This window comes from Copadichromis virginalis, linkage group LG7 (genome assembly GCF_057382275.1).
Source record: "Copadichromis virginalis isolate Kocher_CV1m ecotype Utaka linkage group LG7, C_Virginalis_male_GT1.1, whole genome shotgun sequence".
NCBI lineage: Eukaryota > Metazoa > Chordata > Actinopteri > Cichliformes > Cichlidae > Copadichromis > Copadichromis virginalis.
In genome coordinates, this window is record NC_140624.1 from 13663919 (window position 1) to 13683980 (window position 20062).

The window sequence follows — 20062 nt, forward strand, 5'->3', positions numbered from 1 at the left end:
GAGCAACTCTCAGTCTCTGCCAACTGTAATCCAGCCAGCTCCCACAGGCACTGTCTTCTTTGGTTTATTCTCCAGTAAGAGACAAGTGACACCATTATGGTGGAAAAAAAGGGAGTCAAGATACAAAGTTTTTGTCAGTGTTGGACATTTTAATGGCGTTAGCTTTACAGCTGGATCAATCTGATCATTTTTCCAGACACCTGGAAATAAATCCATAAACAGTTATCAAATCCAGGCATGCTGGAAACTATCATGTCACTAGCTACAAAGTCCTGGCAGAAAACAAACCAGCTAATGCTATTGATTATAAGCACAAGGACACACTTGAATGTCCCTGTTAACCTCGTGTGGACCCACATGAACTCCAGTGTTTCATCAAAAAAGTTTCAAGGATCTGTTTAGCTCAGATTTTGAATGTACCAGAATATGTGTCGGATATTACGTGGCATGCTTTAAGAGCAACAGACAAAGGACACAAAACTTCTTTTTCTTTTAAGAAAAGGAGTAAAGTTGCACTCCACCAGTACAGGATTAGACCTGCTTTCCTGCAGCAGCTGATGCTCTCCTGTGAGAATGAATGCACACTTTCAGCATTGTGCACAAAAGCCCACACTAGAAAGTTCCCAGTGTTCACGGCAATGTGGCATTCAGAAGGCCATCTGGCTGTATTATTTTACATATTCTTTCACCACAAAAACGTGGTGTTCTTGTGTTTCATGTAGTGCTTTGGCGATCTTTTCTAATGAGAGCGCAGCAAAAGGGGATAGTTCCTCTTTCACAGGGTTATTTCCCAGAGCTGCGTAGAAACTGCATGTGTTTATCAACTCCCATTTGGGTGTCAAGTGCTCGAAAGCCAAAAGAGACAGCGAGGAAATCAGCTGCAGCTCAAACAACGGAACCCCTCCAAAGGTGACAAGCAGCTGTGGAAGTGATCATATCTTTCACAATCTCACTCAGAGGGGAACAGTGGAGTATCTCTGTCTGTGGCTGCTGCAATGTGATGATTCAAGAGACCTTTTGTACGTTCCCAAATCCCAGCACCAACCCCCAGTGCACTGTGTCCAAACAGCACACTGTCTGGCACTGAGATAATGTTCTCAGGCAGGAACAGCAATTTGATTGGCCTCTTCACTTTTGTTTGCAATGGGAGATATCCTCTTCGAGCACAGTGAAGCCTGAACACTGTAACATTCTGGCTCGGCTGTCACGTCAAGGCAAGACCCCGCCCTCTGAAGACTTTGAAAAACTTACAAAAGTATCAAATTCCACGTGGTTCTTAAACTGGGGGTCTGGTTAAAATAGTCACTCTTATGTTGCTTATCATTAAAATGCTGTCTACTCATAAACCTCAGTCATTTATTAACTAAGACCTTTTGCCTTTCTTTCCTTTAATCCAGCTGTGAGTTTCGAAGGGCAGTCCAACTGCTTGGTAAACGTCCCTGAAATGGAAAGAGCCTCTTATCAGAACAGAAGAAGCAGTAAAACACTTAAGACTGTTATAGTTCCGAGATATCGCCAAACCAGTATTTCTGGTAATGTCAAGTTTTTTTTTATTGACTCCTAAGAAAAAAATCAAGATTTCAATTGTGGTTTCGGAAAAATGAGAGACTAAGTCACGATATATAATTTATACAGTATATATTTTATAAAAAATATTGGTTTGAATGAATGAATAAAGACTGATAGAGAGCTGAAGGTGCTATAGTGTGGACACTGCACTATAATATATCCCTCTTCTTGTTGTTCTCCAAGCCCTTTGTGACAGACAAGCAGCCCCGTGACTAATGATGACAGAAACAGGCTGGGTTTTACCTGTGTAGAAAAAAACGAGGATTAGTCATACAGACGACACACAAGTGTTAAACAGTAAAGATGTAAGTGTAACACGTGCGAGTCAGCAGGGCGTACACCCACCACGTGAACCTCTCTGTAACAGCCAACCACTTGCGCTTGTGTTTCGACAGGGCACAAGTGAAATGTTGATCTTTGTTCCCTTTGCTGAGGAGAGAAAAGAACACCCGATTATGTAAAGCACGTATGCGTACAGTAATAAAACCAGGTCCAATGAGTCAGCCAGGCGTCGATGAGATGGGTAAACAAGTCCAAACTACATGCTATCATAACAAAGTGCAGCCTTCCTGCTGTCTAGCAGGATATACAAGTTACAGAGTTATTGGGTCCTTATCAACACTTTACTGTCATAACATTACCATTAGGAACACAAGTGCAAACATCAGATTGAGCAAACGCTACTGGGAACAATAAATGGTAAATGACCACTTGGCACACGAACAAATATAAGATCACATCCCTCCTCCTTAGGTATTCAAAAATCTTGATGTTTTCTGAGAACAGGGTGTCCTTTTTTTAAGGTAACTTGTAGCATCTCTCACAGACGAGATACAGAATACACTCTCTTGGGCAACATCCAAAAAAGTGTACTTTGGTGATTAATTTATTCCAGGGTGTTGAACTTTGAGTCTGACAAGTTAAGCCACATTTCTAAATTAAAGGCTCACCAGTAACGCAGAGATGATTTCTTAACTTCATTGCCAAATGTTAGCCAATACAATGAACACCTCTCCTGTGTCCAAACTAGATATTTGCTTTAGGAAGCTCCTGATTAGCTTAGCATAGCATAAACCCTGCGGTATTGTGCGAAGGAGTCAGGAGTGGCAGAGAAGCATGTGAGGGGGGTGCAGGACATGTGTGAAGATAGTGAGACAGTGGTAAACTGTGTGATAGGATTCGAGGTAAGATTACATCAATAATTGGCTCTGAGTCCATTCTTGTTTGAATTGGTGATGAACAGGCTGACAGACGAGGTCAAGCAGGACTATGATGTATGCAGACGATACATGTGATATGTAGTGAGGGCAGGGAACAGGTGGAAGATTGTCTGGAGAGGTGGAGGTATGCTCTGACAGAAGAGGTATGATATACAGTAGAAGAAGGATAGAATACGTGTGTATGAATGAGACGGAGACAGGTGGAAACATGCACAGAGTGAGGGTGAAAGGGATGGTTTACAAGGTAGCAGTGAGACATTTGGTATGGTTTGGAGAGAGGGGTACTGACAAAAAGACAGAAGGCCAAGCTGAAGGTGTTAAAGTGAATGAACAATATTAACGGGATAAGGCAATGCTGAGATGGTTTGGACATGTGGAGAGGGGATAGTGGATACATTGGGCAAAAGGCTGTTGAATATGGAACTGCCAGGTAGGAGACAAAGATGAAGACCACAGAGAAGATTCATGAATGTAGTGAAGAAGGTCATAGCAGAGAGTTGGTGTGACAGACAGGGGTTAGATGGAGGCAGATTATCCACTGTGGTGATCCCTAAAGGGAGAAACCAAAAGAAGAAGAAAAAGAAGCAGTATAAATCCTGGACACTGGCTCTATCCAAGGATATGTGCCAAGTCCCACAAATGACCCTATTTAAGCTCTTTTCCCCCCACAGTTGAATTCATAGTCATCACGCAAAGCTAAGCCAACTCCTAGCAAGAGCATAGTTTAATTGTCATAATAAGAGGCAAAGGCTCTATATATTACGACCAGTAACTGCAAATTATTCATACAAAAGAAACTGTAATGTGCAGTTTACACATGTGCACAAAACGCCCCATGCAAACACCTGTTCATGTGGAGAAATCTTATCTAAAGACAGGGCTTTGTGCACATAAACAACAAACAAATTAACTCATAAAAGCTGCCCATGACAGCTTTCATAGATAGCGTCATTCAGGTGCTGCTTTTCAACAGCAACAAGACCAGAACAGTGCTCAACTCCCTTCCTAGCACTTTGCAGAAAGGGGGCTTAGGCTGAGAAGAGGTCACTGTGCGAGCTCTCAGAAGGGTGGGAGGTGTTGTTTAGACGGGAGTCCCATTTGGTTGTCATCCTCCCTGTCTTTTTGCCTCCAGGCCGTCAATGTTCAGCCACACAAGAGGCAACCTTCTTTACCACTATGTTAATCCTGCTTTCCTCCCCCGCCTCGGTGCCGCCTCCCCGGCACTCTACTACAAAGAACAGAGAGCTGTCCAGCATCACTGGCAGAACATGATAATTTTTTCTGTTGCGTAATTTGAAAGCAGTAGACAAGTGCTCTGACGTGAGAGTGACGACTGTCTTGCATGCAGACTTGAGTTCATAATCACAAGCTGATTTGTACGTCACTCGCTTGACCCTAGGCCCATGCTTAGCCATGAGTATGCACTGCCATCATTGTTCCTTTGACATGGTGGCTTTGTCTGCTCAACACAATACAGCTCAAAAGAGCAATGTGAAGCGGACACAGTTTTGTTTTTGCACCCATTTGCTGGTCAGTGCTGGTGCTATTCAAAATGCATTGATTGGTGTGACGGCTGGAGAGGGATGTGCCTCGCGGGCACCGGTGAGGGGACAACACTTTGAAATGCACTATTCATCTGGGCGGTGAGTCTGCAGGGGGCCTGCATTAGCTCACTGCGCTGATGCTTTTGAGATGAACATCTCTTTTGGTGGGACATTCAGCAGAGGCACTTAAATGGCATGCAGTCCATTATTAATGGTCAGTGTTTGAGTGTGTGCAAGATGTACAGGTCATTGCAGTACAGTCATTTTCTACTGACACCGATCGAGATTAAAATTAGAGGAAAAAAATAAATAAATGAGTGTAGAAGCAAATCAAGCATGCTTCCAAGCTGGTGCACTGCATAGTATTAAGTTAAACTCAAACCAAAAAACTTGCTGTTTCTTATGATGGTGAAAAAGGGTTCACTGTTGGGATGAATTACAGGAGCTTCAGTGACAGAGTTCTCAGTCTGACAAGTTTTCACTTTGAAAAAATGGCTACAAGTTACATTTAAATCTGTGGCAACTGTCATCAGCAGTGCAGCTTTGATGACTGCGATGCTGCATTGGTGCATGCAAGGCAAGGCTAAAGAGTAGCTCTTCCTCAGGTGAGTGAGGCTGTCTATGCAGGGTGTGAAAAGACTCGTCTGCAAGAACAATGCACCCATAATTATATAGGGATATTACAGTAATGGCCAGTGGGCTGGTACTTACAGTGCTTTTATGCTCTAAGTGAGTACTAAGCACTTTTTATTACAAGACACAATCGGGCAAACTTTTTTGTTTAAATCGGCATTCTGTTTGTTGAATTATTATTATTTATTTATTTAAAAACTTTTTTATTTTATTGTGTACTATTAATTCTTTTTATTGGCTATTCTGGAACTTCATGTTCTTATTTGTTTTTGTGTTTTTGTGTACAGCCCCTGACTGAGGGGTTTAACATCTGACCCACGGACACTTCAAACTTATGTACTAGAGGACGTGAGAGTCAAACCACCAACCTTACAATCAGCAAGTGATGTGAACATGTTGTGTACATCCAGAGATGAGGGCAGGCCTAAATACTTTATGCCAGCAATAAGGGTTACATGAACCGACTCTGTGTAGAAGACTTCCTAATAAGTGCTGACACGGTAAGAAAACTCTTCCTGTTGTGTCTCGGACAGCTCCCTCATATTAAAATTTGGTCTTTCTTTATATTTGACTGTTTATCTCAAAATAATTCATTTGTAAAACGCCAATAAATAAATAAAATAAAAAATGTATTCTTATAATAATGATAAACAACCAGTTGCTGGTGCAAGCCCCCCGACTTGTGCACTACATGACAATAATCCATCTTGCCTATAACTAATGCAGGTTTCCATTTTAATTGCAATACCAAACTTTTGTTTGCAGTTGTGCGCCGTTATGATGCTTTGCGGGCCTGTAATCTGGACGGAATGCGCACATAAGCCTCCCTTTTATATTCCATTTGGCGCAGAGAAAGTTCAAAGTGAAAACAAAAAAACACAGCGAGGCAGAATTTCAAAACATACGACTTCCAAAGAGGCACTGTTACATCACATGACTGTTTCCACCACTTCGACCAGAGTGTGCTCAGAAGTCAGCGGGTTCACAAGTGGGCGAGGCTCAACACGGACTGAAGTGCACAACCCCGGCACGGAGCGTGAACCAGCTTGACCGCGGGCATGCGCCCAGTGCAAGGGACAAAGAAAAGGAAAGAGGGGAAACTTCGGCGTGTCCCCCTTTAAAACTCTCAGACGATCGCTCTGTCGCACTCCCCACAACCACACCGTCAACACGTTGTTTATCCTCGAATGACCCCGATGCCGAAGCGAGAACATCCCGTTCCCGAGATATTAATAGTTCCCCTTGCGTCACCAAACTGTGGCCGACCGCTTTGCTTGACACGCAACTGAACCACAAATTATGCCAGCACCACACTCTCGTCCAAAGCAAACATGGTTATAAAACAGGTAGTCATCGTTCTCCAGCAGCTGTCTGCGGGTGTTACAGCCGAGGTGATTACCATTTTTAAGTGTTACACACGTGGCTATTAAGGTGATGATAGACGAGTCTGGGAGACAATAACTCTGCACATTATAGGGAGTTTTGGTGACAAAGCGGCTGGGTTTATGGCATTCTGAGTGGGTATTTCACCAAACAAATATCGCGAGAAAAAAAGAAGAAGAAAAGATTCAGCTGCTGAACACAAGTGCAATTTTCCAGCTCGTGCCAGTGTTGACGAGCTGAAAGCCATAGCCTACAATGCACAATAAGCCATATGTTAACTCACTCCCCTTCCCCCAATCCTGAAGCCAAGTGAGGCTGTAGCTACAGAGCCTGGCCCGCATCGCTCCAGTGGGAGGCAGGGAGGGTGGGGAGAGAGATGGGAGGAGAGTTTCTGTTGCTATGTTCACTGGGAGTCTCCTGTCTGGAGGATCTAGCTCAGGCTGATTTTTTTTTTTTTTTTTGGGGGGGGGGGCTGACATGGCAAGTTGTATGTAGGTCAGCAACAGTAAAACAGCATCGGTAGCTCAAAGGCACACTGGAAGTACTGTCTTTGGGAAAAAATGGGGATTTTTACTCATTGCTGGTAAAAGAAAAAGAAACGTGACAGGCGAGTGCCTTCTTCCAGTCATTTTCTCTCTCCTGTATTCAGTCCATACTGAGACTGCATAGTACCTCCACACCTGCATCCACAACCTCTGCAGCTGAGGCTTTCAGCTCAGGTTGATGCCAAATAAAATGTTCCCCCAGAAACGGAAATAACGCTGATGCATGAAGCAGTAGAGGGACAAGCTATGCAAAAAGGCATAGAAAATAGTACGAGACTCTTATTCCCATCTTCTGTAGCTTGGCGCTGGATCGTATGTCCCCGTAAGTTTATTCAGACAACCCAACTTTGACAGTTTGTCATGCATAATGCGTTGATGCTTAAGCTTGACTATGGAAAGCAGGAGAAACTCATCATCTGCTGTTTTCAAAGTTAAAAATAAACAATGCTTGAAAAAAAATTTCAAGTGTCGAGAGCTTGGGAAATCATACATTCTTTAATAGTGAGTTTAGCTCATTCATGCCAGATCATGAAGGTACGTGCTTTGCTGCACTGGGTGTCTGTATTCTTTCAGATCCAGTGTGATTAAAACGGCTTGTTTGCCATAAGTGAAATAATTTCGTTTTTCCAAGACAACGAAATTATAGAGATTAAGAGGCTTGCGTGAAACGTACTGGATGGGCGTCAGCAGAACTTGTGCTTGCATTCAAAACCAGGAATAACTTTGGGGTCCAACTAAAATTCCTTTGGCTTTGAATGGTGACTAGATGCACAACATATGCGTGGTGAGGTTGAAGAGGTTAATGAACACCACAAGGACATGACTTCATGCCATTTAGTCATCAGCGGTTTCATTTGATTAACTGCACTTCACTTTCCTGAATTTCATACGAGGATCATCAGGCAGCGTCCAACAAATCTGCGGAGGCCTTCTTGAAAACATGTCTCCAAAATGAAAAGCTCTGCCGGCTAGTCCTGACACGACTGAATGAGCGTTTAGGCTCTCACTTCAGGTCTTTAAAGATTTGTCTGCTCCCACAACCCCGACTGATTACCTTAGTGCTATTTGCTTAGCCTCCCACCACCATCTGTGTTTCAGATCATCCAAGGCAGCTCTAATTACAGTCATAGGCTAGGGCCCATAGATAATGACAATGCTGCTATGATCAGCAGGATTAGACAGGTGCTTGTCGACTTGCTTTGACTTGGACTTTTTATGGTCTGTAATGCAACCTGAACAGTCAGCGAGCAGGGGAGAATTTCTCTCACTCTTTGTCTTCTAACAGATAACAATGGAGATTATTTTAACAAACAAGTGTTTGTCACATTTATAGAGCTGTGTGTTGTCATTTATGGCATGAATAAAATAATGTAATTCTATTTAGTAAATGTAATGGCCTGTCATGTGGTCTTCCAAGAGACTCATAGTAGAGTCTGGTCAAGATGATGGATTAATCTTTTAATGCTCGAGGATTTATATATCTAAGATTTTTATCCAAGAACAATACTCATCTATTTATGTGCAACAGAGTGCAACTTCTCTGATATGCAAAGAGGTGAAGTCACCGACTCCTCTTACTGTGTGATAAGCCGCAGCCACCTGAATCATGAGATTGATGGTGATAATTTGTCTAAAAATCACAGTTCTCAAAGTGTGGTTCATGGGTCATTAGCGGTCCTTGGTAACATTTAGTGTGGCCTGCAAGTGCAACAACTCCAGAGTGGAAATGAAACAAAGACACTGCACTTCTTTAACAGTTTTAAAAAACAAACAAACAGTCAAAACTCACCATTCTCTGAATGGACACTAACTAAATGTGTTCCTGACTCTGATCAGTCACCAAAACGTTAAGACCGCATAGCCTAAAACGGTATCCCAAACCTATTTTTGCCTAACACTTCTGTAAATAACTTATGTTGGGATTTTGACAAGATGAACTTTCACCCTTAGCTCCTCATTTAGTGGCAGAATCTACATTTTAAATCACGACTTTAAAACACTAAAATCTAAATGCCAGGAAACCCGTAATGTGAACATTTATCTCTTTCGTTTTCTGACAGTTTTATTCCTTTTTGCATCACACTTGAAGGTAGAAATTATCAATCAAGCCCAAAAAACCAAAAGTAAGGCCCTCAAGCCAGAAATAAAATGTTTATTGCAAAAGAGGTGGTTACATATGCAGATTTCAACTTTTAAATTACTATTCAAGCATTGCCTGAAACCACATTAATGTGTGGTTATGTTGATTAGCAATCTACTGTTGGTTTAGAGCCATGAAAGATAAGCTTTATTTACTGCTGTTTATTCTGAATTTTTAAATCATTTTTCATCGCCCTAATCAACATCCATAAGTGTCCCTTACATAAACAGAACAGTCTCACTGTTCTAGATCTTAATGTTTAGTCCACTGAGATTGGAAAATCATAGTCAGAGCTCATGGTTTTCTCATGCCAAACAATAGTGTTTATGCATGATCCAACAATAGAAGCATTTCTGCGGATTACAGAAAGTTGCACTGGCGTTAACAGCAGCCTGTGGCTCAGATGGAGCACTGTAAACAGTGACCGTGCTCGGCGTGTGATGTTCAGCAATGCTCGCAGCAGCTGTTTGGTTGACAAGGTAATCAAACAAAAGGCAGGAGCTTTGATTTTGCTTGTTTTTGTGCGATTCTGAAACTCATCTACGTCTATTAAGCTGTGGTCGTAGTCTGACGCAAAGACAGCTGCCTCATGTGGCTTCAGTTCCTGGTGCAAAAGTGATGATCAGCAGTTGTGCTCTTTTTCTGTCTGTCTGGCTGTCTGTTCCCATCTTGCATCCCTAGAATGTTATTGTAGGGCAGTCAGATCTTCTTTGATCCCGACCATGTCAGTCATTCAAAAGGTCAGGGGAAATGTGAGAAAATACAGGGTTTCTTTTTTTTTAGCGTGAATCCCACATCTGGTTGTTTGGATGTTGGCCGATGAGCTGGTTCTGGAAGTTTATGCAGCTGAGCCCAAGACGCAAAACACCCGCTCTTTCAGTGAGAAAGAGCTGTTTCGATGCACCATGGGAAAGCGCAGATATGCAGTCACGTCGCAAACATGGAGGTTTATGAAACACCTCTGATCAAAGGAAGGAGCCACTTCAGTTTGACAGATTGTGAAATAAAGTCAGTGGTTGGAGTAACTTCCTGCAGGTTAAGAGAGCTGCTGTTTTACAGCCCCGCTGCTGCATATGGATTCCTTGTTAACCTCTGTGTGGGCCCCAGGTCAACCACGGAAATTCTTTATACCAGTGTGATCTCAGACTAGCACAATAGAGATATGCACATTAGCTATACATTAAAGCTGAAGACAGTTTTACTCTAGCAGAGTGCCCTTAGCTACATGTGCACAGCAGCAGATGACTGGGCGTTTGCTAGTGAAGCTGTTAGCCACAAGCAGACCTATAAGTGTGCCACGCCTCCTCCCCGACTACTTCCCTAAAATACATTTTATGCTGACAACAGAGAACAGAGGGGCCAAATATCACAGGGTTGGATGATTAGATTTAATTTTATTGTAATTCCACATATTAGTACAAAATGCACTTCAGACTTTAACCAGATTATGGGTTGTTTTTTTTTTACGACGACCGAGAGCACGTCTGCGCTTCTTCAGATCAGCGGGGAGTGTAACTACAAGTAGGAATTAGTGGAAAGAGTAGTAACGGTATTAACTGCTTCTAATACACCGCACCAAGTGAGGCAGAATAGAACAAGGAAAATATCAATTCAGCTTTGCAAGAATTGTTCATTTTCTACCAAAAAGTATTTTTTTAAGAAATAACAAACCAATGTCAACATCTTTTAAACTTGCATTTTTTTAACTGGTGCGGAGCTCAAGGTGCTTCTCATGTGCAAGCAAAGCACACAGGGAACATGTCCTAACATGACCTGCTGGTACAAAACCACTTAAGACCATTTCCTGGCCTGAACTTCGGCCAGAGAAACAAAACCTCAGAACAGGTACACGTTATCTCCTTCTACATACGTAATCTAGAGCTCTTTATTTAATTATTTTGTATCCAACTGTGTGCATCAGCCGACTGTGTTTGCCCTCCTCTGCAGTGCTGAGAGACTGAACACACCTGCAGCAAAAAGGTCTCAGGTGAGGGTGTAGTCTATTGCCTGGGCAACCGGGAAAAACACTGGCTGTTTGGAGACTCACAAACACTCAAGTTTTATCGCCTTGTTTGTGCAGGTCGCCGAATATTACACAGAAACGGCAACAAAAACACGGAAAGGCAGACACAAGAGGAAGGAGAGGCAGGTTGGCTTTGTTTAGTGTTTTAAACCCACAGGTTTCTGCAGAACTCTTCTTCCGTGCATGAAAATGTTTGGGTTTCCTTGCTGGGGGTAGTAAGCACGTTTAGGAAGAAAGAGCGACTTCCACAGCTGAAGTCTTCAAAGTGAAACCTCTCTTCTTCTTTAAGTGGTGTCTCCTTCCAGAAAATCACATGTGGAAGCAGTTTCACCCTAACCTTCTTTACCGCTGCTGGCCTCATGCCATCTGGCTTAAGAGATGAGATTAGTCACATGAGACATTTACAAATTATCAAGTAAAACAACTGAAGGTACATTGAGCCTGATCTGAGGCAGTTGGCACGCGAAACGTCAAATGTGTAGCATGTTTTCTTTACCCCTCACATGACACTTAATGGGAAGTGAGGACAGGTTTTACACGATCAACAGGGATTATACAACACACACTAGAAAGTGGACATGTTTGCTGTATGTATACTTATATGTATTTATCTTTGTATTACAAAATCAGGGTATCTCTCTTTTTTACTGATTTGATAGTCTTAGGAATAAGGCAAAACTTTCCTGTATATGTTTTGTGAGATGAAATTTAATCAGAAACTCATTACATCAGGACATAATGAGCTTGTGTTTTATATATAACTGTGCCACTTTTTTAACCTATTGTAATAACTCTTTGCACACAGCTTTTTTTTTTTTTTTTGGGGGGGGGGGGGGCCCAGAAATATAATTACCCCAGGAAATAAAAGAAAAATGTCAAATATTTGAAATATACGCGGTAATTTAAAGCACACTTCAGCATCCTTGCTATACCATAAAAGCCAAGTTTGCATGGGTCATACTGTCAGTGAGTGTCTTTATAACATTAACATTTGTGTTAGATTCAAACACAGTTCCCAAATATTTTACACCCTTTCACTCATTGTGTGTTTTCTGAGAGGGGGGGGGTCTGAGGAGAAAGTTAGCTCTGGCACAGATGGAACTAATGCCTCCTTTCGTCCCATGATTTTGGTTGTATTGATGGGTCTGATATATAAAACATACAAAGAAATAAACAAAAACATTTGACCCAATTAAAGTGATAACCACCTTGACCACTTTGAACTCTGTTGTTGTGCCTATACGAGGGATCAGAGTGCCCTCTTGTGGCTAAAGCTGGCACCTGGTTGCTGCAGAGAAATGTAATACATATCTAACTGTTGCTTGTTAGATTAAAATGATCAGAGAATGTATTGAAATTTCATCACATTATTTGTTTTCTTCTCAAGTTGGATTTACTTTGAATAGTATCAGCATCTTGTTGACACTCTTTTAAGGTCGTGCAGGGGAAACCCACGAGGTCCATAGTACCGTAGTCTAATTGTGATGCAACTGAGTAATCATCAACTGCAACATTATCAAGTTCTAAAAAAAGCATATATGGGTCTTTAGATTAGATAGTGATTGACTACAGAATTTTTTCAACACACACTTTTAAGTTGTGCTGTGCAACAGAATATCTATTTTTATTTTCTTTTTTATATCCAATCAAAGCAGTGGAAGAGTCTTATTATTAAAGTTGAAATTTTTCTGTTAGGTTTTGTAAAAGCTTGCATGTATGTTTAGGGAACCTCTGATTTAAAGAAACTAATAGTTTAAAAAATCAATTTAAAGAATCTCAGATATCAAAATTAGTTGTTTATTTGGAGTTCTGTCTGACATCACTCGCATGTCTAAGTAATATATCTGGTTTGGGGTCTTTCATCATTCCTTCTTTCTTCTGCTCCATTCAGTGCTATAACTTCTCTCGGAGACAAATAATCTCCCCACACTGGCCAATACAAAGCCACCAGGAGAAGATAAAGCTCATTTGTGTCTGCTTACAAGGAGAAATTACACATAATCCATTCTAAGAGGCAGACAGCACCTAGACACATGGCTGGAGTCGAGCAGAGAAAAAGTAACCATTCATTCAAGGTTCATGTTTATTGTTTGAGATTATGACCTGATGAAGTCATCCAGCTGTCTTCACTGACACCGCAAGGTACAGTTGTTTCCCAAAGCTCATAGTTGTAAGAGTAAAGCAGATGCTTGGTGCGTGCATACTTTGGATTAGCTGATTAGGTAGCTCATTACTTCACTCACACTCGTTGCAGTTTCCTGTGTTGCAATGTGTCTCTGTGGGAGGCCACTTCACTGTGACAGGGCTGTTGTTGTTGTTGTTGTTTTTTTTTTTTTTTTACATTAACAGCTTATTTTACTGTAAGGCAAACATTGAGTTACACAGACTGTTACATCCAGCCTGTGTGCATCATTTCTTGCCACTTTCAAATCTTGGTGAGCTTGGTAATCCTTTACTTATTTATCACCCTTAAAACTGTTCTATTTAGTGTCCAGCAGAGGGAGGTGCTGGACATGAAATTCATGCTCCTAAACTGGTTTCTCTTGGGTTTGACTTTCAGACCGTCTATAACAAAGTCGACTTTTTTTGTTTTGTTTTTGCTACAAAAAAAAGTGCAGACAACAAACATTACAAGTCATCATCACATTACATCAGCAGAGCAGGTGTTGAAGTGTTGGATTCTGTATAAGACCTAAAGGCTTTTGATTTTGTTGTCCATATTTTTAGCCATTTTAATGAATACCCAAAAAATATTTGCTCGGGGTAAGCTAAATGCAGTGTTTTTTATAGTGCTGACAAGTGATAGTTTGAATTTCCATTAATTTTTAAAGTCTTATATAATCAGAATCAGAATCAGAATCAGAATACTTTATTGATCCCTGGGGGAAATTATTTTTTGTTACAGTGCTCCATTTTAAACCAACATTAAGACAAGACAGACAATACGCTAACTAAGAATAGTACAATATATACATATATATACATACATACATACATAAGTCACTTATAAATAAATAGTTGGAAAAGAAACATGTGTAGTTGTAGCAGCAAACAGTGTGTTAAGTGGATGCGTTGTACAGGGAGATGGCCACAGGCAGGAATGATTTCCTGTGTCGTTCAGTGGTGCTTTTCGGTAATCTCAGTCTCTCACTGAACGAGCTCCTGTGACTGACCAACATGTCATGGAGTGGGTGGGAGGTGTTATCCAACATTGTCTTTATCTTGGACAGCATCCGCCTCTCCGACACCACCTTGAGGGAGTCCAGCTCCATCCCCACAACATTGCTGGCCTTACGGATCAGTTTATTAAGTCTGTTGGCATCTGCGACCCTCAGCCTGCTCCCCCAGCATGCAACAGCATAGAGGATCGCACTGGCCACCACAGACTCATAGAAAATCCTCAGCATTTTCTGGCAGATGTTGAAGGACCTCAGTCGCCTCAAAAAATAGAGACGACTCTGGCCCTTCCTGTAAAGTGCTGTGGTGTTTTTAGCCCAGTCCAGTTTATTGTCAATGTGTACTCCAAGGTATTTATAGTCCTCCACAATGTCAACACTGACCCCCTGGATTGAAACAGGGGTCAAGTGTTTCCTGGTCTTCCTGAAGTCCACGATCAGTTCCTTGGTCTTTGCCACGTTGAGCTGCAGATGATTCTGCTCACACCACGTGACAAAGGAGTCGACCACAGCCCGGTACTCTGTCTCATCATCCCTGCTGATGCATCCAACCACCGCAGAGTCATCAGAAAACTTCTGAAGATGGCAGGTCTCTGTGCAGTGGCTGAAGTCTGTGGTGTAGAGGGTGAAGAGGAAGGGGGAGAGGACAGTCCCCTGTGGTGCCCCTGTGTTGCTAATCGCCTTGTCAGACACACACTGTGGGAGACGTACATATTGTGGTCTTCCTGTCAGGTAATCAACAATCCAGGACACCAGAGAAGCATCCACCTGCATCGCTGCTAACTTATCACCCAGGAGGGTCGGCCTGATGGTGTTGAAAGCACTGGAAAAGTCAAAAAACATGACCCTCACAGTGCTCGCCGGCTGGTCCAGATGGGTGTAGACACGATTGAGCAGGTAGATGATGGCGTCCTCTGTTCCGAGACGAGGCTGATAAGCGAACTGAAGGGGATCCAGGTGTGGTCTTACTATGGGTCGCAGCTGGTCCAGGATGAGCCTTTCCAGGGTCTTCATGATGTGGGAGGTCAGTGCCACGGGCCTGTAATCCTGGGGGCCACTGGGACGAGGCGTCTTTGGTACAGGGACGAGGCATGATGTCTTCCACATCACCGGGACCCTCTGCAGACTAGTATTAGTAAGAGGTCAAACTCTTACTAATACTATGAAACAAGCTGCTCCACATGTGTTGCACAACTACTTAATGTGGTGGGAAAACCTACATGTAAGATGCTGAGAGATTAAATGTGTCGTTTTATTCAGATCCCCAAATATAAAAAACACTCAAGAATTTTTATCCTTCCTTCTGTTTATTATTTCTTAATGAGTCTAAGTACTCTCTGCTTATGCATACCTATGTTTTTGCACCCTGATGGCACCCTCTTGTCTCCCTTGTCAGATCTCATCTGGTGGGATATCTTTTGGCTTTCTGTTGGCTAACTTTAGCTTCACAGCTTGCACAATCTCTCTCTAAGCCTTTTTGGGGGGTTGTGGTGTGCCAAAGTAGATTTACCTTCAATAACCATTTATTAAATCTCTATCCATTAGACTCTGAGGCTTCGTAAGAGCTGGCTGCATTAAGCCTGATTATGGGATGTTCGGCAGTGGAAAAGGGTCTATGTGTCAAGTGTGTCATCGAGTGATTTATATCCCTGGCAGGGATCTCTGTCTTGTCAGTCGGGAATAAGCCGCATAGAGGAGAGAGAAGCATTGAAACCTTTACTGAAGGTGAAGCAAAATAGTTTTAAAGTGTAAATCCAGGGCTTGGTGCCATCACCTGGTGCTGTAGTGGCTCTTGAGTGTTTCTGTCTGTCTCTAATGTCGACGTTGCTGGCGTCCCCTGACCTGTCGCCACTCTCCAAGGGTTCTTCTCTTGAGTTAAGTCTTCAGCATGGACACTGGCACCTTTAAAAGATCCTCCCTCAAACGCAGCACATCTGGCTCGCAGAAGGTAAGATGAAGTGTGCAGGCATCAATGTCACATTCAACAGCTATTAATTTTTATTACCTTTCAGACGTTTTTCCACTCTGGGATTTTAATTAGGATTAAAAAAATGTTTTAAAGGATTTTTTAAAATTGAATTGTAATCTATTATTAATGGAACTTTTATAAATGATGTTGTTCTCAAGAAAAGGAAGTTTATCTTAGCTTTTTAGCAAACTTTTTGCAAACACAAACTGTATGATTACTCAAGTCATCACTTTAAGGATATGCAACATGGTGCCAACACTGTCATCTAGCCTCAGCCCTTCTCGTCCAATCATTTTAGAGGTTTTCTCTTTAGCATAAAGTCTCTAAGAACTGCTGCTCATATACCAGCCTTTAAAAGTTGAGTGCTATTTAAAACTGCAGCCACATTCTCCAGTACAGTCTTCAATCCTAATGACCCAGCTTTGATAACCACTGACTTTTATATCTTTGTAAAGTCTTTTAAAAAAGTATTTAAAAGACCCTGAAAGCAAAAATATGTAATCATTCATACATTTCTCTTCCTAATATTTGAGCAACATATCCCAGAAGAAGAGCATGTGAACTGCAAATTAAGAGAGTTTGCACTATTTTTGTGTAGGCTCATGAGCACAGAATTTTTAAGGACAAATATAATTCAATTTAAATTTAAATGAAGGAGAAAGTCGGATTAAATAACTACATTGATTGTGGCATGGTTGTGCCAGACAGGCTGGTCTAGGTATTTCAGAAACTGCTGATTCACCGGGATTTTTCACAAACAATCATCATTATGATTCACAGAGAATGATCCTAAAAAGAGAAATTATCCATCGAGCAGCTTTTCTCTGGGTAACAATGTGTTGTTGATGCCACACAAGACTATTGGTGAGTGCTCAGCTAAGGATAGAAAAAGAAGCTACAATTCTCACAATCTGACCACAGAAGATTGAAAAGATGTTGCCTAGTCCGATGAGTCTCGATTTCTGTTTTAACATTCAGATGGCAGGGTCAGAGTCTGGTCTAAACAACATAAAAGCATGATGTTCAGGCTGCTGTGGCTGGTGGTGGTGGTGTAATGGTGTGGGGGATAATTTCTTGGTACACTTAGGGCTCCTTAGTAGCAAATGAGCATCACTTAAATACCAGACCCTACCTGAGTATCATTGCTGATCATATCATAAAGCTGAAATCATGGTGAATGCTGGCCTCTAGTCACCAGAGAGCACCTTAAACGTAAAGTGTGTTGAAAACCTCCAACAGAGAACACATTTAGATAGATGTGTTCACAAAATATTACCTGATAAATTAGATGAAATTAGCAAAGTATTCATCTCCATCTATGTCTAGTTAAATAAAAAACAGTAATCACTAGAAAATACTGAAAAGAAATATTCATGAATTCTCCGCAGGTTAACGGGGGTGACTAATTTTTGATGAGTTTGTACTCAGACACTAAACATTAGTAATAAAAACTGCAACAACCAGTAAAAATCTGAATCTGTATATCCTACCAGATTCACTCTGGGTTTGCACCTCATATGAGACTGTGATGTATGAGTCACCCAACCACCCTTCACAGTCAGTTGTTCGCCTCTGATGAAATTAAATGGCATTTATTTAAGCGCACACCAAAAGACTATTACAAAAGATATGGTCAAAGCAAAAAAGAAATTCTTTGAATACATCCCTCTCAAGGCAAAAACATGCAGAAACAACAGAAACAGCACTCACATAAAAACAAAGTTTTTAATTTATATGGCAGCTGATAAATTCAGAATAACTCTAAGATAAATTTTAATGACAAAATCATCCTATAATGGCTACAAAATAATGTGAATTTTAGTGACGGAAAGCATTTGATCTCCTTGGAGCACAAGATTTAGTACTTGGTGGAATAACCGTTGTTGGCAAGCACAGTCTCTGTAGATATATTCGACCACTCTTCTCTTCAGATCTTTTCCTAATGCTCGAGTATATGAGGTTGCAATAAATGCAATAAACTGCAATAAAGTTATCTTGTACTACTGATGGGAAAACACCACCAAAGTTTAATGCTTTCACTGCCACGTGAGACAGTAGGGATGATGCTCTTGGTGTCAAAGTCAGCATTTTTTCCCTTAAGACACTCTGAATGAAGTTGTTCCAAAAAGTTTTATTTCCTAACAAAGGTGGTGACTGTGGTCCCGTCTGCATTTTCCCATGCAGTGTTGGGAGTCATGCCTTGCCCTCCTTATGGTCATTAATTCTGCATGAGACAAGATCATGGGTGGAGCACCAGACTGAGAGTGACTGACTGTAATTTTGCGTGTCTTAAATGTGAGAATAATCACACCAACAGTTGTCAATGTGTCACCAAGATGCTTACTGGTGACTTCAATCTATACACCTAAAAACCACAAACCAGGCGAGAAATTTGGGTGTAGTGATGGATGCAGACCTAAACTTAGAAAAACACATTAAGACAATAACAAAGTCAGCTTACTATCACCTCAAGAATATATCAAGGATAAAAGATCTGATGTCTCAACAGGACCTGGAAAAACTAGTCCATGCATTCATCTTTAGTAGGCTTGATTACTGTAACAGCATCTTTACAGGTCTACCTAAAAAATCAGTCAGACAACTACAGCTCATCCAGAACTCTGCTGCTCGAGTCCTCACTAAGACCAAAAAAGTGGACCACATCAGTCCAGCTCTGAGGTCTTTACACTGGCTGCCTGTCCGTCAGAGGATAGACTTTAAAGTTCTGATGCTGGTCTATAAAGCTCTGAATGGTTTAGGACCAAAATACATCAGTGACCTCCTGACCCAGTATGAACCTTCCAGTCATCTGGATCTGGTCTTTTATCAGTTCCCAGAGTCAGAACCAGACACGGAGAAGCTGCATTCAGCTTTTATGCTCCTTATATCTGGAACAAACTCCCAGAAAGCCTCAGATCAGCTGAAACACTCAGTTTATTTAAATCCAGGCTGAAGACTCACCTATTCTCAGCTGCATTTGAATAAAGCACCAAATCCACACTTTTAAGCTTAAATTTCAAAACTTACATTTAACTACTGATTTTATCTATTGTTCTGATTTGATCTGTTTTGATTTTATATACTGTTTTGTTTGTTTGTTAATTAGTTTGTTTGTTTGCTTGTTTTAATCAATTTTAAATCATGCTTTTTATTTGTTTTTGTTTCTAATGTCTCTGTAAAGCACTTTGAATCACCTTGTTGTTGAATTGTGCTATACAAATAAACTTGCCTTGCCTTGCCTTGCCTTGCCTTGGTGATCCATTAGCCCATTGCAGCTTTTGTACTGGTCAACCCAGAGCTCTTTGGCCTTGGTGATGAGGTTAGGGACTGCTTAGGGGCCCAGGTATATTTATAATCCACACAATAGTGCAATCCACTGTGGATACTGGCTTGGTGACTGTTAATCCCTAAATTGTTGCCAATGAAAAACTTGGCATACTTGACCCAAATAAACAGAAATGCACATTTATTTCAAACGACAACAATTTTTTTCTCTTTTGTTTAGTTGAAAAGTTATCATTTACTCTTAACATACATCTACAACTGAAATTGCATTCAGCTCATTTCTTTGTAAGTAGTTCAAATCATGAATTCATCAGGGTGTCGAATCCCTGTAACATCTGTTGAGGCTGCTATGTATGTAGAGTAAGGCTTATAAATGAACCCTTGTAATCCTTAAAATTGTTGGGTAACCTGGTTATTTTTTAGTTGCGTGATTGATAATTATTACGTTACTTAAACTGTTGTAGCCATAATGAGTAAGTTCCTTCACTTTCACAACAGAAAGATTTCAGATGTCGCTAGTTTTTTAGGATGCCCTAACTTTATTGCGATTCCTTGATTTTGGTCTCTATTTCAGT